The sequence below is a fragment of the Mytilus galloprovincialis genome, chromosome 9 (genome assembly GCF_965363235.1).
Source record: "Mytilus galloprovincialis chromosome 9, xbMytGall1.hap1.1, whole genome shotgun sequence".
In the NCBI taxonomy this organism is placed as follows: Eukaryota; Metazoa; Mollusca; class Bivalvia; order Mytilida; family Mytilidae; genus Mytilus; species Mytilus galloprovincialis.
Window position 1 is genome coordinate 53418849 of NC_134846.1, and position 25278 is coordinate 53444126.

At 32.1% G+C, this 25278-nt stretch overlaps 1 protein-coding gene and 1 long non-coding RNA gene across 3 annotated transcripts in view; both read left to right on the forward strand.

The window, feature by feature from the left end:
- The window catches only part of LOC143045290 (zinc finger MIZ domain-containing protein 1-like), a 220115-nt gene that overhangs the window by 17729 nt on the left and 177108 nt on the right, over positions 1 to 25278 (forward strand). The gene's annotated exons all lie outside the window — the stretch shown is intronic.
- On the forward strand, positions 13424 to 15957 carry LOC143045289 (uncharacterized). The gene is made up of 2 exons (XR_012968926.1): positions 13424 to 14798; positions 15248 to 15957. It is a non-coding gene; the product is annotated as an uncharacterized LOC143045289 (long non-coding RNA).

Genomic DNA, 25278 nt, shown 5'->3' on the forward strand with positions numbered 1-25278 from the left:
ACTAATTCTTTGTCTTGTTTTTACATGAAGTCTACTTTTGGATTTTTTGTTGACAAAGATGTATATTATCACATTTTCAGTTGCATTTGATTTGTAAGCATCAGTTCACCTTCTGACATGCTAGACATATAAATGTTCAAATTAAATTGTATGAAAAAAAGGGATGGCTTTGAAATGTTTGCTTCAAAAGAAATGGTCCAAATGTTACTCATTTGAACAAATTTCTTTAGCAATATTTTGATGGTTCCAGTTAAATGTACCATTATCTTGTGGCTGACAATCTTGACTAAAGTCTTTCAGAAATCTGATTTTGTACTGATTTATTTGAATTATGTGAATGAAATTAGACTTTATTTCACGTCTGCTGTTTACTTCCTGTAGAAAAAAATCACTTCTGCAGACAATTTGTTCTGGCTTCTACTTAATTAAAATACTTATTTTTTTTTTCTGATTAGTTGTCCTAATTTTAATCCAGAAAACAAGATTTTGTACAGTTCAATTGACTTTTAACAATTGACACAAAAGTTCATTATTGTAGAAGAAGATATATGTTACAAATATCTTCTGCAGGCATTTTACCATGTGTTAATGTCAACAATAATGAATATTGAAAAAAATAATTGTATAAATAATTCTTTCCTGATATTTTTTTTACTCTTTCCTGTTAATTTGACATTTCAAACTATACTTTAGTATTCGATAAGACAATATTAAAAATGACTAGTGCTCATCTGAACACTTACATTCAGGTATTACAATTGTGATTATATGAAACATATATAATCAGAATCAAGTTTCAGCGCCAAACTGATAAATCATCAGAAATGTAAATGAAGCCATATACAAAACAGATATTCCATTAAAATAATTGACTACTTTTTCTTTTCAACCTTCTAATGGTTATCGATGTAGCATAATTAAAACATATTGATGATTTTTACCATCTTCATTTTATGATATTTTATGATCCAATTTGTTAACGACGGGATATGATCGAATATAAAAATTGGTACTTGGATTAAATATAGCATGTAATAATGTGTAAAATGTTATATGATACGCCATAATTCTGTACTCGGCTGAGGTTTAGAAAATTCAATTTGTTATGTATAAAAGATTTATCAAACACCAAAAGTAACATCAAGATTCAGAAATACTGACAATATCATGGCAAAAAACAATCAAAGACAAATTACAGTCCACTAAATACTGCAAATAAAAAGCTTAAACCAGCAACATGAGTATAAAAGGGTTGCATCCTTGAATTCTTAAAATCTGTAAATAATTGACAGGGTTCAAATCAGAGACAATGTTTTATGAATAACTTTTATTATCAATTGTAATTTATTATGATTTTTGTTACATGTGTTCTTTCAAGAATTTCAACATATTATGTGAAAAAAAAATTTATTAAATATCTTTCTATCTTTTAAATATTACATGTTTAAAAATCTGAAGTGAACAGATTTTTAGTTCAAATTTGAATTTTGAAGGCGGAGCCTGACAACAGCTGATTCTGTTTGTAAACAAATGCACATGGTAAATAATGTTCATGCATGATATAAAGACAGCACCTACCTAATTTGCAGACACACACCCCAACAAAAATAAGGGATGATCTCCTGGAAGGGTATGCAGATAGGACAATCATTATGATAAATTAAATACCACATAGCTGAGAGAGAAGATTGGTACCCCTCGAAAAAACATTGTCAACCTTTGCTATGCCTGAGTTGACAATGTTTTCTCTGGGTACCGATCTGCTCTATCACCCTCTCAGCAATGTGTTATTTAAATACTATGGTACAGCATAGAAGGCAGTCTTGGATTCAATGCCAAATTTGACAATATTGTACAACATAAAATGTTGTTTATGGTTTTGATGCCTCATTTTACTCTATTGAATAGTATAGAAGTTTTTTTTGGTTTCAATGCCACATGTTCCACTTGAACAGCATAAAAGATGATTATGGTTTTCAATGTTCCACTTGCACAGCATAAAAAGTTGTTATGGTTTTCAATACCACATGTTCCACTTGCACAGCTAAAAAGGTTGTTATGATTTTCAATGCCACATTTTCGACTTGTACAACATAAAATGTTGTTATGGTTTTCAATGCTACATGTTCCACTTGTACAGCATAAAATGTTGTTATGGTTTTCAATGCCACATGTTCTACTTATACAGCATAAAATGTTGTTATGGTTTTCAATGCCACATGTTCCACTTGTACTACACATAAAAAGTTGTATGGATTCAATGCAACATTTTATACTAATTTACAGCATAGAAGGCTGCTTTTGGTTTCAATGCCACATTTTACACTATTATAAAGCATGACATTTTGTTTTTGTTTTCAATGCCAAGTTTTTGTTATATTATACAGCTTAGTTGGTTGTTTTGGTTTTCAATGCCACTTTTTCACACTTCTGTACAGTTTAGAAGACTATTTTGGTTTTCAATGCTACATTTTATACTTCTTTACAGCAAGGAAGTTTGTTTTGTTTTTCTGATGGCGATTGTTTTATTATTTTACAGCATATAAGGTTGGTTTTGATTTCACTGCCACATTATATAATGTTGTACCACTTTGGAAGTTGTTTTGGTTTTCAATGCCACATTATCACTTTTGTACAGCATTGAAGGTTTATTTTGTTTTTCACTGCCACAGTTTATTTATGTTGTACAGCATGGAAGCTTGTTATGGATTTCAATGCCACATTTATTTTGTTTTTCACTACCACAGTTTATTTATGTTGTACAGCATAGAAGCTTGTTATAGTTTTCAATTCCACATTTTTACAGTTTGAAGATGAAATATTTTGATGTCCCTGCTGTCGGGAAAAGGAGGCATTAAGATGTACATCTTTCCATCTATACCTCCCAAAATTGGTTTCTGTTCTCTTACTTTTAAGTTTCATAACTAGTTTACCTAAACCGAATGTTATGTTATGAAACTTGAACACAATGCTTATTACCACCAAACACAAGTCAAGTTTGAATTTGGGTGATATCCCTTCACTGATTTCTAGTTGTGTCCCTTTGGAAAATTGCAGAGTTTGCTGTCTCCCTGTTATGTTTTAAAGAAGAACACAATGTTGATAGGATTGAATAAGCACATGGACTCTTCCATATTTACAAACCGATGCATTTGTGTGCCATGAACACATTATATAATTAAATATTTTCATGATCAGATTAATGTTGCATATTGTTTTGTTTTCTAGGCACTGTTTTGTGTACATTTTTATGCCCCTGTTATTGGCAATATGTTTTCTGGTCTGTGCATCTGTCAATTTTTAGCTCACCTGGCCCAAAGGGCCAAGTGAGCTTTTCCCATCACTTGGCGTCCGGCGTCCGTCGTCGTCGTCGTCCGTCATCGTTAACTTTTACAAAAATCTTCTTCTCTGAAACTACTGGGCCAAATTTAACCAAACTTGGCCACAATCATCATTGGGGTATCTAGTTTAAAAAATTTGTGGCGTGACCCCGCCAACCAACCAAGATGGCTGCCATGGCTAAAAATAGAACATAGGGGTAAAATGCAGTTTTTGGCTTATAACTCAAAAACCAAAGCATTTAGAGCAAATCTGACATGGGATAAAATTGTTTATCAGGTCAAGATCTCTCTGTCCTGAAATTTTCAGATGAATCGGACAACCTGTTGTTGGGTTGCTACCCCTGAATTAGTAATTTTAAGGAAATTTTGCTGTTTTTAGCTCACCTGGCCCGAAGGGCCAAGTGAGCTTTTCCCATCACTTGGCGTCCGTCGTCCGTCGTCGTCGTCGTCGTCGTCGTCCGTCGTCTGTCGTCCGTCGTCGTCCGTCTTCGTTAACTTTTACAAAAATCTTCTCCTCTGAAACTAATGGGCCAAATTAAACCAAACTTGGCCACAATCATCATTGGGGTATCTAGTTTAAAAAATGTGTGGCGTGACCCGGCCAACCAACCAAGATGGCCGCCATGGCTAAAAATAGAACATAGGGGTAAAATGCAGTTTTTGGCCTATAACTCAAAAACCAAAGCATTTAGAGCAAATCTGACATGGGGTAAAATTGTTTATCAGGTCAAGATCTATCTGCCCTCAAATTTTCAGATGAATCCGACAACCCGTTATTGGGTTGCTGCCCCTGAACTGGTAATTTTAGGTAATTTTTGCTGTTTTTGGCTATTATCTTGAATATTATTATAGATAGAGATAAACTGTAAACAGCAATAATGTTCAGCAAAGTAAGATTTACAAATAAGTCAACATGACCAAAATGGTCAGTTGACCCCTTTAGGAGTTATTGACCTTTATAGTCCATTTTTAACCATTTTTCGTAAATCTTAGTTATCTTTTACAAAAATCTTCTCCTCTGAAACTACTTGGCCAAATTAATCCAAACTTGGCCACAATCATCATTGGGGTATCTAGTTTTAAAAATGTGTGGCGTGAGCCGGCCAACCAACCAAGATGGCCGCCATGGCTAAAAATAGAACATAGGGGTAAAATGCAGTTTTTGGCTTATAACTCAAAAACCAAAGCATTTAGAGCAAATCTGACATGCGATAAAAGTGTTTATCAGGTCAAAATCTATCTGTCCTGAAATTTTCAGATGAATCGGACAACCTGTTGTTGGGTTGCTGCCCCTGAATTGGTAATTTTAAGGAAATTTTGCTGTTTTTGGTTATTATCTTGAATATTATTATAGATAGAGATAAACTGTAAACAGCAATAATGTTCAGCAAAGTAAGATTTACAAATAAGTCAGCATGACCAAAATGGTCAGTTGACCCCTGAAGGAGTTATTGCCCTTTATAGTCAGTTCTTAACCATTTTTTCGTAAATCTTAGTAATCTTTTACAAAAATCTTCTTCTCTGAAACTACTGGGCCAAATTAAACTAAACTTGGCCACAGTCATCATTGGGGTAACTTGTTTAAAAAATGTGTGGCGTGACCTGGCCAATCAACTAAAATGGCTGCCACGGCTAATAATAGAACATAGGGGTAAAATGCAGTTTTTGACTTATAACTCAAAAACCGAAGCATTAAGAGAAAATCTGACAGGGTTTAATTGTTTATCAGGTCAAGATCTATCTGCCCTGATGTTTTCACATGGATCGGACAACCCGTTGTTAGGTTACTGTCCTGAATTGGTAATTTTAAGGAAATTTTGCCGTTTTTTGTTATTATCTTGAATATTATTATAGATAGAGATAAACTGTATACAGCAATAACGTTCAGCAAAATAAGATCTACAAATAAGTTTACATGACCAAAATAGTCAATTGACCCCTTAAGGAGTTATTGCCCTTTATAGTTAATTTTTAACATTTTTCATAAATTTTTGTTAATTTTTAGAAAATATTTTCCACTGTAATTACTGGGCCAAGTTCATTATAGATAGAGATAATTGTAGCAACAAGAATGTTCAGTAAAGTAAGATCTACAAACACATCACTATCACCAAAACACAATTATGTCATGAATTTATCCGTGTCCATTGTTTAATATGCACAAGACCAAGGTGAGCGACACAGGCTCTTTAGAGCCTCTAGTTGGTTATTATCTTGAATATTATTATAGTTAGAGATAAACTGTAAACAGCAATAATGTTCAGCAAAGTAAGATCTACAAATAAGTCAACATGACCAAAATGGTCAGTTGACCCGTTTAGGAGTTATTGCCCTTTATAGTCAATTTTTAACCATTTTTCGTTAATTAAAGTAATCTTTTACAAAAATCTTCTCCTCTGAAACTACTTGGCCAAATTAATCCAAACTTGGCCACAATCATCTTTGGGGTATCTAGTTTAAAAAATGTGTGGTGTGACCTGGTCAACCAACCAAGATGGCCGCCACGGCTAAAAATAGAACAAAGGGGTAAAATGCAGTTTTTGGCTTATAACTCAAAAACCAAAGCATTTTGAGGAAATCTGACATGGGATAAAAATGTTTATCAGGTCAAGATCTATCTGCTCTAAAATTTTCAGATGAATCGGTCAATCGGTTGTTGGGTTGCTGCCCCTGAATTGGTAATTTTGAGGAAATTTTGCTGTTTTTGGTTATTATCTTGAATATTATTATAGATAGAGATAAACTGTAAACAGCAATAATGTTCAGCAAAGTAAGATCTACAAATAAGTCTACATGACCAAAATGGTCAGTTGACCCGTTTAGGAGTTATTGCCCTTTATAGTCAATTTTTAACCATTTTTCGTAAATTAAAGTAATCTTTTACAAAAATCTTCTCCTCTGAAACTACTTGGCCAAATTAATCCAAACTTGGCCACAATCATCTTTGGGGTATCTAGTTTAAAAAAAAATGTGTGGCGTGACCTGGTCAACCAACCAAGATGGCCGCCACTGTAAAAATAGAACATAGGGGTAAAATGCAGTTTTTGGCTTATAACTCAAAAACCAAAGCATTTTGAGGAAATCTGACATGGGATAAAAATGTTTATCAGGTCAAGAACTATCTGCCCTGAAATTTTCAGATGAATCGGTCAATCGGTTGTTGGGTTGCTGCCCCTGAATTGGTAATTTTGAGGAAATTTTGCTGTTTTTGGTTATTATCTTGAATATTATTATAGATAGAGATAAATTGTAAACAGCAATAATGTTCAGCAAAGTAAGATCTACAAATAAGTCAACATGACCAAAATGGTCAGTTGACCCCTTTAGGAGTTATTGCCCTTTATAGTCAATCTTTAACCATTTTTCATAAATCTAAGTAATCTTTTACAAAATCTCCACTGAAACTACTAGGCCACAATCATCTTTGGGTATCTAGTTTGAAAAATGTGTCCGATGACCTGGCCATTCAACCAAGATGGCCGCCACGGCTAAAAATAGAACATAGGGGTAAAATGCAGTTTTTTGCTTATAACTATGAAACCAAAGCATCTAGAGCAAATCTGACAAGAAGTTAAATTGTTAATCAAGTCAATATCTATCTGCCCTGAATTTTTCAGATGAATTGGACAACTGGTTGTTGGGTTGCTGCCCTCCAATTGGTAATTTTTAAAGAAATTTTGCCGTTTTTGGTTATCTTGAATACTATTATAGATAGCGATAAACTGTAAACAGCAATAATGTTCAGCAAAGTAAGATCTACAAATAAGTCAACATGACCTAAATGGTCAATTGACCCCTTAAGGAGTTATTGCCCTTTATAGTCAATTTTTAACAATTTTCATTAATTTGGTAAATTTATGTAAATTTTTACCAAATATAGTTCTCTGTTACTAATGGGCAAAGTTCATGATAGATATAATTGTAAGAAGCAAAATCGTTCAGTAAAGTAAGAACTTCAAACACATCACCATCACCAAAATACAATTTTGTCATGAATCCATTTGTGTCCTTTGTTTAATATGCACATAGACCAAGGTGAGCGACACAGGCTCTTTAGAGCCTCTAGTTGGTTATTATCTTGAATATTATTACAGATAGAGATTAACTGTAAACAGCAATAATGTTCAAAAAAGTAAGATTTACAAATAAGTCAACATGACCGAAATGGTCAGTTGACCCCTTTAGGAGTTATTGCCCTTTATAGTCAATTTTTAACCATGTTTCGTAAATCTTAGTAATCTTTTACAAAAATCTTATTCTCTGAAACTACTGGGCCAAATTAATCCAAACTTGGCCACAATCATCTTTGGGGTATCTAGTTAAAAAAATGTGTCCGGTGACTCGGTTTTCCAACCAAGATGGCCGCCACGGCTAAAATAGAACAAAGGGGTAAAATGCAGTTTTTGGGTTATAACTCAAAAACCAAAGCATTTAGAGCAAATCTGACATGTTGTAAAATTGTTAATCAGGTCAAGATCTATATGCCCTGAAATTTACAGACCAATCGGACAACCCTTTGTTGGGTTGCTGCCCCTGAGTTGGTAATTTTAAGGACATTTTGCTGTTTTTGGTTATTATCTTGAATATTATTATAGATACAGATAAAATGTAAACAGCAATAATGTACAGCAAAGTAAAACCTGAAAAGAAGTCAACATGACCAAAATGGTCAATTGACCCCCTAAGGAGTTATTGCCCTTTATATAGTCATTTTTTAACAATTTTCACAAAATTTGTTAAATTTTACTAACATTTTCCACTGTAACTACTGGGCCAAGTTCATTATAGATAGAGATAATTGTAAGCAGCAAGAATGTTCAGTAAAGTAAGATCTACAAACACATCACCATCACCAAACCACAATTTTGTCTTGAATCCATCTGACAGTGTGTCCTTTGTTTAATATTCACATAGACCAAGGTGAGCGCCACAGGCTCTTTAGAGCCTCTTGTTCGTAAATCTTAGTAATCTATTACAAAAATCTTCTCCTCTGAAACTACTGGACCAAATTAATCCAAACTTGGCCACAATCATCTTTGGGGTATCTAGTTTAAAAAATGTGTGGCATGACCCGGCCAACCAACCAAGATGGCTGCCATGGCTAAAAATAGAACATAGGGGTGAAATGTAGATTTTGACTTATATCTCTGAAACCAAAGCATTTAGAGCAAATCTGACCCGGAGTAAAATCGTTCATCAAGTGAAAATCTATCTACCCATAAACTTTCAAATGAATCGGACAACGGGTTGTTGGGTTGCTGCCCCGAAATAAGTAATTTGAAGGAAATTTTGCAGATTTTGGTTATTATCTTGAATATTATTATAGAAAGAGATAAAATGTAATCAGCAATAATGTTCAGCAAAGTAAGATCTACAAATAGGTTAATATGACTAAAATGGTCAGTTGACCCCTTAAGGAGTTATTGCCCTTGATAGTCAATTTTGACCAATTTTTCGTAAATTTTTGTAATCTTTTACAAAAATCTTCTCCTCTGAAACTACTGGGCCAAATTAAACCAAACTTGGCCACAATCATCATTGGGGTATATTGTTAAAAAAATATGTGGGGTGACCCCGACAACCAACCAAGATGGCTGCCATGGCTAAAAATAGAACATAGGGGTAAAATGCAGTTTTTGGCTTATAACTCAAAAACCAAAGCATTTAGAGCAAATCTGACATGGGATAAAATTAATTATCAAGTCCAGATCTATCTGCCCTGAAATTTTCAGACAAATCGGACAACCTGTTGTTGGGTTGCTGCCCCGGAATTAGTAATTTTAAGGAAATTTTGCAGATTTTGGTTTTTATCTTGAATATTATTATAGATAGAGATAAACTGTAAACAGCAATAATGTTCAGCAAAATAAGATCTACAAATAAGTCAATAAGACCAAAATTGTCAATTGACCCATTAAGGAGTTATTGCTCTTTATAGTCAATTGTTAACAATTTTCATAAATTTTTGTTAATTTTTGTAAATTTTAAGGAAATATTTTCCACTGTAATTACTGGGCCAAGTTCATTATAGATAGAGATAATTGTAGCAACAAGAATATTCAGTAAAGAAAGATCTACAAACACATCACTGATCACCATCACCAAAACTCAATTTTGTCATGAATTTATCTGTGTTGATTGTTAATATGCACATAGACCAAGGTGAGCGACACAGGCTCTTGAGAGCCTCTAGTTTTGTTTGTCCGTCTGTCCGTCTATCCTGCTTCAGGTTAAAGTTTTTGGTCTAGGTCGTTTTTAATGAAGTTGAAGTCCAATCAACTTGAAACTTAGTACAAATGTTTCTTATGATATGATCTTTCTAATTTTAATGCCAAATTAGAATCCCCCCCCCTTTTTTTCACCCATTTTCGCGGTCCATTGAACATAGAAAATGATAGTTAGGGCATCCATGTACTGGGGACACATTCTTGTTTCTTTTTGTCATGTATTTGTCCGTATTTCTTTGTGTCATTGGGTTATTTCCCTTTTGGTATCTCCTCCCCCTTTAAAAAAAAATTAGAAATAAAATAGACTTTTCATTTAAACCATATACATGTATTTACATTAAGAGAATTTATCAAGTTTGGGGGGGAAAAGGGTTTTATCTTCTGATGAAGACATTTACTCATTCTTTTGTTGTGTTTCTTTTTAAAGACAAAATTGTGACTCTGTTACTGTTTTAAGAACAAGGAAATAATTATTTTTACGACGATCATAAAATAAAAGAAATGCCATAACAAGAAGCATTACATGAAATTAGCTTCCATTCATTACCAAAATATTAACTTTTTCTAATAAAGATGCAATAAAATATCCAAAGAATTGGTAGAAAGTTTGTAATGATCACTATGTTCTGGTTTTAAAGTTCTTGACTGATTGTAATTAATTGCTGTCATCGTAATCGAGTGATTTAAAAAGATGTTGGCCCTTGCTAACAAATGAATCCTCTTCCCAATTTCATGCATGAATGAATTGGCATTTGTAAATAATAAGAGATCAACTTGAATTGAGTGCTTTTGTCTGATTTGATTTCTCTTCCATTGTGCAATGTCTCTTTCTGATCAAATAGGTAATCCAATTTACATTTTATTTTTCTGCCGTTAGATGAGTTTTCTGATGTGTAATTTAATTACCATTGTGATCGAAATCGGAAAGGCAATATCCTGCGCGGCATCAATATTTACAGCATCTAGGACAACTTGGCAAGATTTATTGCCGTAACAAGTCCTGAAGATTTCATCAATTTCATTATCTTCTACAGAGGCCCTATCAGCCGCTTAATCAATTTACAAACTGTGATTCTTCTCTTGTTGTCTCGCTGTAATAATTAACATTGAGCTGTATCCTAGATATACATTGTGGGCTAATCATATTCATTTTGTTGCTCTTAACATGACATTTTCACCGATTCTCTATTTATTGGTATAATGTAAACAGTTACGGGTTATATTATTGGTCAAACTCCTGGAAAGAGAGGTTAATCAAGTCATTGACCATTCATGTTTCTACATGGGTTTAATTAGTTTATTGACCATCACTTGTATAGACAGATTCTCTTTTTTTCCTGTCATTATTGGACAAAGATAAACCTTTTTAATGAACACAGATGCTTATTGTTCTCTTGATACATGTGAAACACCTGGCTTTGCTGTCAAATTGAACTTTTTAGCTGATATTTGAAATACCACATTTTTATTGGTTAATTTTTACCTTTCAAACCATATTTAAATTTTGAAAAATCTATAACCTTTCACATTTGCCTTTTGGGCATTGTATCTTTTGTTGCTGACAATATCTTCTTGTTGTGTTTATCCAATAGAGGGTGTTTTATATGCTTATGAAGTGTTGATGGCAGCTTGTTGATAGGAATGAGAAGATTGAAGCCTCCTTCTGGTAACGATTAAAGCCTCCTTCTGGTGATGAGAGTTGTGACATTGATATGACATTGATATTAATTTGTTCTTTGCTGTTTATCTTTTGTAATGAATATTACTTTAATATATTTAATGAAATATGTAAAAAAAACTATTAGTTTGTTTTGAACTAAAAACCTACTTCAGTCATAATAAACAAGGACATGATGACTTATTTAGGTTTAAAATTTTATTGGGGTGTGATTGTCAGAATTTGCTCTACTGGTGTTAATGGACTTTTTAAAGTTGCAGTGAGGTGCATTTTGCAGGCTGCACTGTGACTTTGAGATGAAGAAGAGCAATAAAAGTGCTTTTCAGTGTGTTTTTTTGGTGTTTTGTCCTGTGCAAATATTGATTTTGTGTCATGTATGGATACCCCATATCCTTTCTCTTTTCTATTATACTTGCTAATGTAATTCAGTCTGCAAAATAAATGTAAGAAGCATATAACACTTAGGAAGGACTACCAGTAAACAGAACATTAGTTTTATTCACTAAAGATCTTAAAAATTGAAGAAAAAGATTTTGTTGTTTTTATTGTAAATAGATATATAGAGAGAGAGTCAAATTGTAATGAGTTCAACAACTGGTGTAAAAATTAAATAAAAAAACATCTGTGTAAGAAAACAGTAAAAAAAAAACACAATTTCTTAAAGATTAATTATTATATTAACTTTGTTATTCTGAAAAGAACCAGTTTCCAGAGGCGAATTATCTAGACTTAATTTAAATTACCATTACTGTATACTCTTGAAATAATTTGATAACATTTTTTTTACCATGGGCATTTTTTATTTTCCGATTTCATCTGTCTCTTTAGACAAACAACTAATGATATAATGATGATTAAACAGTCGTCAGTTCTGAGAGTGCAAGAATTTCTTGTTTGTGTTGATGATTAGTTGGTTACTTTATTAGAGTCCTTCCAGAATTCCAGTTCAAGTCTTTCTGGTTTAGCTTGTTGTTCATTTAGTTAATATGAACTGTAGAAGATACTACCAATTTAATGGTTTTACAGTACAATGTAAGTTCTGACAGTGGATACCTTTCTTGTTTTGCTTGTTGTCCATTTAGTTAATATGAACTGTAGAAGATACAGCTAATTTTGTGGTATTTACAAAACTTGCCGTTCTGAGAGTGCAAGCCTTGCTTGTTACGGTTCTGAGAGTGCAAGCCTTGCTTGTTACGGTTCTGAGAGTGCAAGCCTTGCTTGTTACGGTTCTGAGAGTGCAAGCCTTGCTTGTTACGGTTCTGAGAGTGCAAGCCTTGCTTGTTACGGTTCTGAGAGTGCAAGCCTTGCTTGTTACGGTTCTGAGAGTGCAAGCCTTGCTTGTTACAGTTCTGAGATTGCAAGCCTTGCTTGTTACGATTGTTCATTTGGATGCTACGAACTGTAAAAGATATTAAGGTGGCTTGTGGGTACAAAAATTTCAGCAAAAAATTGAACCTTTATTTTTTCATTACAAATTTTATTTATTACGCTATTAGTTATTACTTTATGATATGGTAAAAAAATCAACCCCAAAAATCGATTCGGATTGGCCCCAGATGACTTTTAAAATGTTTATATCATTGAAAAAGCTCCAAATTATCTCCCTTTGGTGCAAAAATGCCATTTTTTGGCATTAATTTTGAAATATCTTTTTTTAACTCATCGGTGACCTATATTTTTTATTATTGTTTTCATATAAGCTGTACATAAACTAAATAATTGTAAAATTAAAGCGATTTCTGTAATTAGGTTATTTTTTTATTTCGATATTACCTCTATTTCTCCTATTAGTTCAACAGAAAAAAAGGACATTAACAAAAATGTATGCTTCTTATGAGAACAGATTGTGAGCTTAAATGAACGGTGACCCCATTTTTTTTATTTCATTTTTCTTTTAAGTATATGATAAAGTTCATTTATAAAAAAATATAGCGAAATCCTATATTAGAAAAAAAAAATGATTTATACCCAGGAGCCCCCTTAAAGGGTCTTACAGAACATTCAGTTCTTAGTGTGCAAGACTTTCATTATTAACCCTGTTGCACTTTTGGTAACTATGAACCATCAAAGATATTACTAATTTTATGGTCTTACGAAACTTACAGCTCTTACAGTGCTAGACTTTCTTGTTTAACGCTAGTATTTATTTTGTTATTATAAACTAAGATATTTAGTTTTTAAAGGCAGTGCTTTAAGGCCTGACTTTCAAGTCATGAGGTTCATCTTTCCTTACGCAAATCTTTGCTGGGGGTCATTTTGCAAGAAATAGATCCGTAAATGTTTAAATTTCTCCTCTACTTTTTGTGGTATGTATTGGTTTTTGTTCCGTTCATTTACATAGGGAAATAAAGAAACGATCAGTGTGTATTGTTCGTTTTAAAAATCTGTTTATTAATGTGTCTTTTGCATTATAAGCAGTCAATCTGATTACAAACTATCATTATTCGAATTCCGTGTGGAAAGAGGTCCGTTCAATTTCAAGTACTATTTGCGATCTAAAGATATTTTAAAATCATTTCACTCGTTGATATAACATGATATTATAATTAAAAGTCGACTGACCGTGAATTATATTGCATAATATACAATTTAAAGTATTTCTGTACGTGAAGCCGTATGACGTTATAGTTATTTCGGTCTCAGTTATGTAAAATATGAAATTATCGTTCCTGAATAGGGTTCCACTAATTAAAGACAAGAAGCGTCAAAAAGTGATAAGAAGCGACAATAAAATTAAAATAGCGATAAGAAGCGACAATATAATTAATTTAGCGAGAAGAAGCGTCAAGAAGACTCTATAGCGACTATACATAAATAAAAAAAAATGTCATTGCAACAACTTATTCCCCATAGATATTAAAAAAAACATGCATTATTTTTTATTATAGGGGCGGTTATAAAACATTTTTTATATTACTGTACATTGATAGATAAAAATATGTTTTTATTAAGAAGAAAGGGATTAGTTTTTATTAGATATAAAAAAAATATATTTTATGCACACGCTAAAAATTGGCCATCAAAACAAAAAAATTTCAATTTCCTTTTAAAGAATTTATTGAATCAAAACCATGCAATATCATTTCCTTTCTAACAGTGAAATTCTTCTTTTTCATAGGGACATATTTGATAGGTCTAGCTTCACCCTATCACATCAAATGAGAATAGCCTCGTGAGAGAATTACGATTCGCTTGTCCCTTGTTAGTTATTGTCGCTTCGTCACTAAATTAAACTTCTTGTCGCTGTTTGTCTCTAAAATTCTTCTTGTCTCTTATTAGTGAGACCAGTCAGTTCCGTCCTTAACTTCCGTTTTTGCACTGCAAAACAATCACACAATTAACGATGCCTAGTCCTTGTTGGTGTGTACCCGAGTGTCATTTAAGAGGAGGACTTGCATTTCTAAATGACTTAATAAGAAGGAAAAGTTGGATCAACGCCATGGCTCAAACGTAGATTGTCATGTGCGATGCAATCGTAGAACCCATATCAATCAGCTGTTGTTTGCAAGGCACATTTTACTGAAAACGACTACGTTCAGGAAACTATTCATGGTAAAACTTTATTTTCTTTAAGAAATATATACTGTTATTTATATAATCGCCATGCAAGTAAACCAAAGTCTGTTTGCAACCGCAATTATCGTTTTAGAATAAAAACTTAAAAAAGGGGGGTGAATTCAAGACGTCATAACTTTTGGGATTACGATTCAATATTATCTGTTTGACATTTTTTGGTTAATACTACAATTGTATGGTTTTTCTACAAGAGATATATTATACTGATAATTATTTTAGCAGTAATTATGTAAATTTCGGTTATAATGACAAGAATTCATGAGCTATGCCTCGGGCTTTCTTGAAAAATATCAATGACAATGTAAACAGGAACAAAACATTGACATGAATGATGCTCTCCACCTATGTTATAGTTATTTAGGTATGTGTGTTGCACAAGTCTTTCACAAGTTTCAAAAAAGCTAATGTTATAAAACTTTTTTCAGGGCACATACCCACTTTATAGAGACTTGTCTACTGCCATGCATTCCCATCCTATTTTCATGCACCATTTGTAAGCAAGAGACTGAATGGTTTACAAAATTAAAAATCAGGACGGTGTCCCGTTAAACCAAAAGAACTAAACTGGATGAATATTGTAGGAGAAATCTAGAGGAAAGTTTTGATTTGTGAAATTGGTTTTCCTGAACAGATGTACATTCATCCTGCAGGAAAGATTTATAACTGTCCACCACCAACTGACGAGCTAATGTTGAGCTTCACAGATGGAATTACTCAAACACCATAAATGCCTATGTTTTCAGCACAGATTTCACAAATCATGACACAGCTGTGCATTTTTATGCCCCACCTACGATAGTAGGGGGCATTATGTTTTCTGGTCTTTGCGTCCGTTCGTCTGTTCGTTTGTTCGTCCGTCCGTCTGTCCCTCTTCAGGTTAAAGTTTTTGGTCAAGGTAGTTTTTGATGAAGTTGAAGTCCAATCGACTTCAAACTTGGTACACATGTTCCCTATGATATGATCTTTTTAATTTTAATGCCAAATTAGAGTTTTTACCCCAATGTCACGGTCCACTGAACATGGAAAATGATAGTGCGAGTGGGGCATTCGTGTACTGGGGACACATTCTTGTTTATACCTGTTAAGAGTCGAAAACTAAATATTATTTTTATATAAATAAACATATATTGTGTCATTTTAGAACTTATATTTTTCCAAAGGATGCATGAATGAAAGTAGTGAAATTCATTTTGCTTTGATATATAGATTTGAATTACAATTGTTCATGTTATTGTAATGCATATAAAAATAAGGAGATGTGGCACAATGTAAATATATGATATTCTGTGAGTTTATCAAACTAAAGGGGATAAGAAATGGGTATAAGCAGTTACAGGACTGTACTACTGTACAATCTCCAACAATGAGAAAAACTCATACTGTAAAGAGAATTTCATATTTACAAGTAAGTTTTGTTTTTGCATTGAATAATTTTCTTCTATTGTCTTAAAAGCAAATATGGGAAGTGGTTAAAATGCTAATGAGACAGCTTTTATGGCCACCAGATGTCATTGTTACCTTGATTAAAAACTCCTTTTTAGCTCACCTGACCTGACTCATCACTTGGTTTCGTCGTCCATAAACTTTTACAAAAAATCTTCTCTGAAACTACTGTGCCAAATTTAACCAAACTTAGCCAAAATCATCATTGCGGTATCTAATTTAAAAAATGTGTGGTTAGACCCGGTCAACCAACCGAGATGGCCACTATGGCCAAAAATAGAACATACAGGTAAAATGTAGATTTTGGCTTATAACTCTGAAACCAAAGCATTTAGAGCAAATCTGACAGGGTGAAATTGTCTCTTCAGTGAAGATCTATCTGCCCAGGAATTTTCAGACAAATCTGACAACCCGTTGATGGATTGCTGCCCCCAAATTAGTAATTTGAAGGAAATTTTGCAGAGTTTGGTTATTATCTTAAATATTATTATAGATAGAGATAAACTGTAAACAGCAATAATGTTCTGCAAAGTAAGATCTACAAATAAGTCAATATGACCAAAATTTTAAGTTGACCCCTTAAAGAGTTATTGCCCTTTATAGTCAATTTTTAACAATTTTCATAAATTTTTGTATTTTTTGTTAATTTTTAAAAAATATTTTCAACTGTAAATACTGGGCCATGTTTATTATAGATAGAGATAATTGTAGCACCAAGAATGTTCAGTAAAGAAAGATCTACAAACACATCCCCATCATCAAAAACACAATTTTGTCATTTTATATGTGTCCGTTGTTTAATATGCACATAGACCGTCCAAGGTGAGCGACACAGGCTCTTGAGAGTCTCTAGGTCATTAATACAGGTAGATAACTTTATCATGTTTATACTGAAAAATAATTTTGCTTGGAGGGAGAATTTTAAAAAAGTTCTGTCTTCAAAAGAGTTGACATGTTACTATGTACATTAACCATTATGTTACTTGATGTTCTAGCAATACACACAGAACGGAGACTAGTCAATCTTTGTGAATTATTTTTCATAGGATAGGAGTAATTGAATATGTGTATATAATCAATAATTAAAAATAGTTTTATTTACATTAAAAAGGAAAAGTTCTTATGTCTTAAAAATGCATTTCATGGCGAGGTACAGAAAATATACTGTAAACAGTAGACTATAGATATAGGTGAACTAGGTACAAGAGAACTCTAAATCTTAAATACTACAAACCACCTCTGTTCTATGGAAGATAATGATATAACTGGACTAGAAATACACACAACCTGTAATTAACTGCCTTTACAGCGCTTTCGCGCTTTGATTTTTTAACTTAACATGTAATTTAATCTACATACCCTTTCTTCTGCCATTTTGTGACATTCTTGGTGTTTAAGGCTATGTTAGCTGGTGCCAGCACTTATGTTGTGAGAAGTTATCAATTATAAGGAATGTATTGGAGTCCAGTGGAAGTATCATTTCTGAAAGATTTGTCTTCTTTTGTACTACGCTATATTCTAATGCTGAATTTTTAAATTAAACCATGTCATTCAGAAATATGCAAATTTAGTGGTCAAGGAGGGATGGAAATAAATAAATAACCACAAAGTTATTTTGAATGAAGTTGTGGTTTTATAACACAATTAATAGAGTATATGGACTAACCACAGAAATTCTTTAAATTCATACAACTGGAATTAAAAAAGGATGTCAGTGCTATTGCAACTATTATCTTTTGAGAAAAAGCATACCTGCCAACTTTCACGATTTAGGCGTGTATTACACGATTTTGACCCTTTGTCACGATTGCACGATCGTGATCGTGAAAAACCCTCTAAAACACGATTTTGTGAAAATCTACACGAAAAATATGACGGTTCCCGATTTTGAACTGTGTCCAAGGAAGACATTTGTGTTCAGCCAATCAAATTCTATGTTTCTCATGATCAAATTAATCAGCCAATCAAAACCGTTTTCTCTCAAGATAATTCTAACATCCTAGATTTTGAACTTGTGTTGATTTCCTCTGTTTTTTAAAATCGTGAACATGGCAAATGGTTTTTTTACCTGCAAGGAGGTTCTTATACAGAATAAGAATAAAAGCATGGCTGATTGACAAACTTCAATGATGCAGTACTACCATAAAGATAATAAATAGTAGTTTATTCACTAATTTATTGATATTACTCTTGCTGTAATAAATGATATGTATTTTTCACATGGACAAAACAAAAAAACCCACATGAGGAATCACTTAAATGAGGTATTTCCCTTAGTCAAGGGGGCATTTTACTTCTGTGAAAAATAAAAATGAAAAATGTAGATTTTTATTTAACTTAAAAATGGGAAATTCTGACATTATATTTAGAACTACATTTCTAAATGTAGGGTCCAATTATTTTGAAAAATAAAGAAGATATACATGATATATTAGGCCAAGAACATACCAAAATTCTTGGACATGTGTTGACCATATTATACCAGATAGATGACATGTGTTGACCATATTATACCAGATAGATAATAAGATGTATAATTCTTTGGGAAAAGTTTCTTCAAATGATATGAATATTAGAATATGTGCTCATTTTTACTTAAAAAGTGGTTTTTAATGTCCTTACATTGAGGGGATACCCCTAGGTGTTGTTCCCAACCTGATAAAGGTCTTTCTTTGTGCATAATTTTAAATTAGAAAAGTCAACAATTATTTAATATCCTTACACATGAAATTAATTCCTGGTCTTGTAGCTACATGTTCATCTTTTCTACTGATATATAATAACTAGAATCATGCAAATAAACTTTAGAAAAAGGCATGTAAGCTCATCTTACAAATATGTCACTTTTTCTAGACCATAAAACAGCACACGCAAAATAGTCGTTGCAAAGAATTGTAACCTTTGAAATTGTTGTCGCGCACTAAAACCCCCATGGGCACTTTCAAAACTTGGCAGGTATGAAAAAGTAATAAGAAAGTTCATATGGTATAATGAAAACAATAACAAGAAGTACAGACTTTATGAGGGACATTATATTTCCCTAAATCTTGTAATATTTCATTTTCTGTCTATTTTATGAGAAAACTTTTGGAACTACTCTCATGAAATATTGTCTTATAACCATAAAATTCTGTCAGCCCTGAAATTTGCAACTATTAAAGAAGGAGTGAATATATAAATACCCAAAACTAAACAAGATGATATCCAATTAATGTTTAACTTTTGATTAATTATACCTATTAATTAGGTGTTAATCAGTGAAATTAGAATAACAGTTGAAATGAGTATATATTCAGGTTCATTTAAAGTAAGGTGATGTTTCAAAGTTTTCATAAACTGACTTGGAATGAAGGTAAACAGAGTTTGATTTTAAAAATTCAAAATTGACACTTTATACTGTATACAAAAAAAATTTTGTCAGCATTTTGAATTTCATGATTTCTATGGTCAATCCTGTTTGTCTTTAATTTTGTGACATGGATTAGGGGGGATTAAATTTAACCCTTTTCCGTCAGTATGTCCCAAAATTAGTTTCTATTGTCTTCTTTAGTTTTAATAAACCAAATTTTATATCACCATACCCAGATCAAGTTTGAATATGGGAGGTATCATTCTTATCATTCTCAAGTTATGTCCCTTTACATAAAGAAAATTGGCAAATTTGTTTCTGCACTCTTACTTTTAGATTGCCTCCCTTTTGAGAAAAAAAATTTGGTTGCTTATATAGGGAATCACTGAAGCCTGAATGGATCGGCTCCCTCTTAGGCAGCCAGTGGGCCCCCACTTGTGAAAATTTCTGGATCCGCCACTGACCAAATTTAAGATAAAAAATGAAGAAACCCATTTATTCAGTGGGTTTTCACAGTTTCAATGCATTTATGGTACAATGTATAAATAACAGTGCAAAATTGTAAGTTGGGAAAGCATTCTGATTTAATATTTGTTCAGTTCATTATGACCAATTATGGCTCTAAAGTTTTCTGATCCTGGCTGGAGTCAATTTTATATTTATCAAATTTGGGTTAGCAGCAGCTAGGGTATACAATAGACATCTTTTTTTCTAATTGACCAAAATAGAATAAGATACCCAGGGGGCTATCAAATTATATACAGTAGTCAGTTGACTTTTTACATAACGATTTGACATAGTTTTGCAGAAATTTTATTTGTGATTCTAACAAATGATATAATAGGTTTATTTGTCTGATCTTAGATTTTGATCGTAAGTACTTTAAACAATGCTTCTTTAGTGATAAAACAATCCATTCATTAATAGGAATGACCAGACAGATATGATTTCTATTTAATCCAAGCTGTTAAATTTCAGATGACATTGATTTCTCGACTTCCTTGATTTAAAGTACAAGTGCACTTTCATAAGATGGGGAAAAATAGTGAGGTTCTTCCATAGTTGTTTTCACAACTTCACCCCCATACCCCCTTCCCACACAAATTGAATAAGTATTTTAAATGAGGCTTGTCTTAATACCTCAGATTTAAAGCTCACCTTGACCCAGGCCATTTACAATTCATTGTACTCACTATTAGCCAGTTTTCCATCTGCTTCAGGAGTAGGTTCCATAAGGTTCAAAATAGCCTCTATTTCTGGCTAAAAATAAAGATTAATTGACCAATACTAAAATGAGCATAATTTAGTTTGTTGATGCCCGCTCTCTATGTTTCCTAGGCATTCATTCGGTTGGAATCCGTACAATTTTGCAAAAATCTGTTGATGACATATTTGGGATGTAAAAATCAACGCTTCAGTATTAAACTTTGACAAAAATACTTCTATTTAACTTCCTCAATTGTCTTTCCATCAATTTAAAACATTTTCCATCAGGAAACTAATAGGGGCTAAATATGGCCACTAAATCCACTCCTTTCTTATGTATTTAGTTCAGTTAAGACTATGCAAAACTCAACTTATAATTTAATGAATGTCATTTGTCCATCAACATTTCAATTTCTGGACAAAATCTTTTGAGCCATAGAAAATATATTTCCCAAACTGAGTATGATTATTCCCTATGACTTCGAGGTCACTGGATTAAAGATCATGGTCAGAAACCATTAATCAATTGAAATTTGGAGAAAATGATTTCATTTTGAAAAAAAAAACATTTCTGAAATACTAATCAAATAACTTTCAAAATAAGAAAACCTATTCAATATATGATAAAATATTTAATTCAATAATAAATGGGAATGAATTCTTCATGTGAATGTAGAAAAAACTGGGTCCTTGCATGAAATAGATTTAAAAATCATCTGCATCAAGTTTATTTATTTGTTATTTGTACTTTAATGGATGTTAATCACATCCACTATATTGCTAAAGATTCCATATCTACAAAAGATATATGTACATTATGACCCAAGTTTGTTTGTCTTGTTTCTATATTATACTGGTTTGATTTCATTACAATCATGGAAGATTCAATCCCTCATTTACAATGTCTTATTTCTGTATATATAAACTCACAAACATGTTTAACCCCGCCGCATTTTTGCGCCTGTTCCAAGTCAGGAGCCTCTGGCTTTGTTAGTCTTGTATTTTTTAACTTTTAGTTTCTTGTGTACAATTTGGAGTTTAGTATGGTGTTAATTATCACTGAACCAGTATATATTTGTTTAGGGGCCAGCTGAAGGACGCCTCCGGGTGCGAGAATTTCTTGTTGCATTGAAGACCTGTTGGTGACCTTCTGCTGTTGTCTGCTCTATGGTCGGGTTGTTGTCTCTTTGACACATTCCCCATTTCCATTTTCAATTTTATAAAAAAAAAAAAATAATTTTATAAACTACACTCCGTTTTAAGATTTTTTAATCAAATATAAGTTAAAAATATTTTATGTTAAGAAACATAATTACCAGCACAAAATTTTAAAATGGGCAAAAATAATGGAAGTAACTGAAATTTTTGAAAATTTTGAATTTCCATCGTTTGACCTAAATTATTAGCAATCTTTTACAGTTTTCAAAACCAAAACCCTCCCAAAAGTACCTGAACCATTACTACAAATTCCTAAAGATTATAGTTTGGCTTATGCATCCATATTGATTCTGCAATCTTCTTCAAATGCGTCCACTGAATTCAGGCAAAACTTACTGAATTTTTTCCAAGGATTCAAATATGTGTTTTCACTTTGATGTCAATTTGAAATTGAAAATTGTTTTCTTTGTAGATCTAATTTTTATGATGTATTTGAATAGGGGAGATTTAAGTTTTACTAATAGGCATTATTTTTCTACTACTCTAAAATATATTGCCCTCAAAGAAAATTGGTTCATAGTATTAAAAGAGTATTCATATCCTGATTTTTTAAATGAGATGGAAATGTTTTTTGTGCAACAAGTTGATACCCAATACAACTGTAATAAATTTATGATTTTGAATATGCCTTTAAGGAATTTTATAGACAAAAAAAAACTGAAACATGAAATATAGTACTAAAATCGGCACCGATAATATGGAAATCAGAACCAATTTAGTCTTTAATATTACAAGCAGAAAATACGATTAAACTATGATCTCATCATTAGCTCTGCTTGTTTTACTTAAATCATTGATTATATGAAGATGTTACCAACTTGACAATAGGGACACAGTTAAATGGCTGACTTCAAGTTGATCTTAGCAACTATGATATTGATTGATAAAACTAGATTATTGTACAAAATAAATACTATCAATAAATACACCCTTCTTGTTTACTGATCAACTAAGGGACAATTTAATATTTTATTAGCTCAAGTTTGAAATTTGATTTTATTGAGAGCAAGTATATGTCAATAAAACATTTAAATTCGATAATAAAAGATTTGATGATCAGCAGGATTTTAAACTAGTATTGAGTCAATTTATTTTCTTAAAGAAATTTAATCGCCATTAGAAATTGACAGTTTGTACTACATATCTTGACATCAAACAAACAGTTTAAAGATGTTTTTTTAAAGATTTTTTTAAATATTCTAACACAAAACAAAGGGCTTTTGTGACTTTTTTTTCTACCACCTCTTGTTTTAAGGTAGTCATAGTCTTAATCTGATTTCTTTCTTAATAAATAAATGAATATTAAAACATCAATGTGGTTTAAGGATGTCTTTGACCTCTTTTTGTTTAATGTATTATTAAAATGTGTACAGGATATGTCTAACCTTGACCTCATTTTCTGGGTTCATTGGTCATGGTTACGTTGTTATGCTTGGGTAAGTTTCTCAAGACACTATAAACAAAAAGGTCATCAAATTTTGTGTATGGATGATTGAAAAGTGTACATAGCTACATAGCCTTTTGGCAAATGTATCTAACCCTGACCCCATTTTCTTGGATCATTGATCAACGTTAAATTTTTTGTAATAAAATCTTTTTTCGAAATACCTTAAACAAAATATGAACTATAGTTGATGTATGAGATGATAGTAAGGTATATGTTTCCTTATAGCAGGTTTCATATGACCTTGACCTGTTTTCCATGGTAACATTTGGTTCATGGGTCAACATTCAGTTATTGCTATGAGTTTTTTTTGTCATATACTTCAAGCAATAAATAACAATATTTGGTGTAGTGTGTACATGACCATCTAGAAGAGTTCATCTAACCTTTTATGGATTTTGAAATTTTTATGTGATGCATACAGTAAAACCTTGACCTTAAAGACTTTCTCAATATAAAATTTAATAAGGATCATTAAAGCAGGCTAGACATTTCAGTGTGTGCATTCTTGTGTGTAATCAACTCCTCCTAGTTTTCAAAATTTATCCTTGAAATTTCACAGACAGATTTCACTCATAATGACATTTTGAAAAATGCTATCAAGGAATTGTTTGAGGAACTTTTCCTTTGTTTTCCAGACTTGGTAATTTAGTATAATTTCTATCAAAATTTGCAAAAGACAATTTCATTGTTGTGCAATCAACTCCTACAGTTTTCTACCATGATCATTGAAACTTCACAGAAGGTTGCATGCTTATCATAGTTGTGCACTTTCTATTATGAAATTATTTAAAGATTGTGTTCCCATTTTATATGTTAATGGTCAGACCATTCTGCTTTGTATGAGACACATTCTTTGCAACCTAAGCCTTTGAGTCATTCATTTTCCTCTCTTTAAACTGCACAAAAACATTAGTTTTTACAAAAATATTCTGATCTCCTTTATTACCTGATATTTATGTAGTTTTTATAGGTTTATATCAGCATAATTTGTTATTCATTTTATTTTCTGTTGGTTTAAAAAAAAAAGTTTGAAGAATTCAAAATTTAAATTCGATTTAAAATTATCTTTTAAGTACCAATGCGACAAATAATACAAAAAGAAACACATTTTTTTGTGTACATTGAATATTCACAAATTGCATAAAACTTGTTTATTGTTGAAGGTCATATGTTTGACATTTAGAGGTTTTAGTTATTTTGTATGGTTGTGTTGCTGTCTCATTAGCATATATACCCCACATATTTTTTAATCCCAACAAATCTTTTGTTTATAATTTTCTTAAGAACAATTGCAGATTTATTGAAAGGGATATTATTTGTCTGCTAGATATAAATTTAGAAGTTATATAGTAAAGGAGGAATCAAGGAAGAATTTCAAATTATTCAGTTGTAGCTATGAACGCAATTGTTTCCATTCTCAGCATTAAAATTCTATCCGGGAAACACAATTTAACTAAACTTCAAGGCAGCATATTCTGAAAAATAAAAGTCCATAAATAGTTGCAAGCCTTAGTAAAAAATGTATTGCACCTGTTAATCTTGAAAATGCAACCTACTGTCTGTCTCTGTAAAAGGAAGTTTTAAGAACAATCAGCATATATTCAGACCCATATTAACATCCACCCACACTAATGACAAACCTCACTTAGCCTTCATGTATTTTTTTTTTTATAATTTAAAAAGTAGTACTTAAAAGTTTGCTCGTTTAAGTACCTTGCTATAAAGGTTTTTTGTCAGTTATTGCTTTTTTGAAATATGTATTAGATTGCTGTTGTATTATTTGAGAAATACAT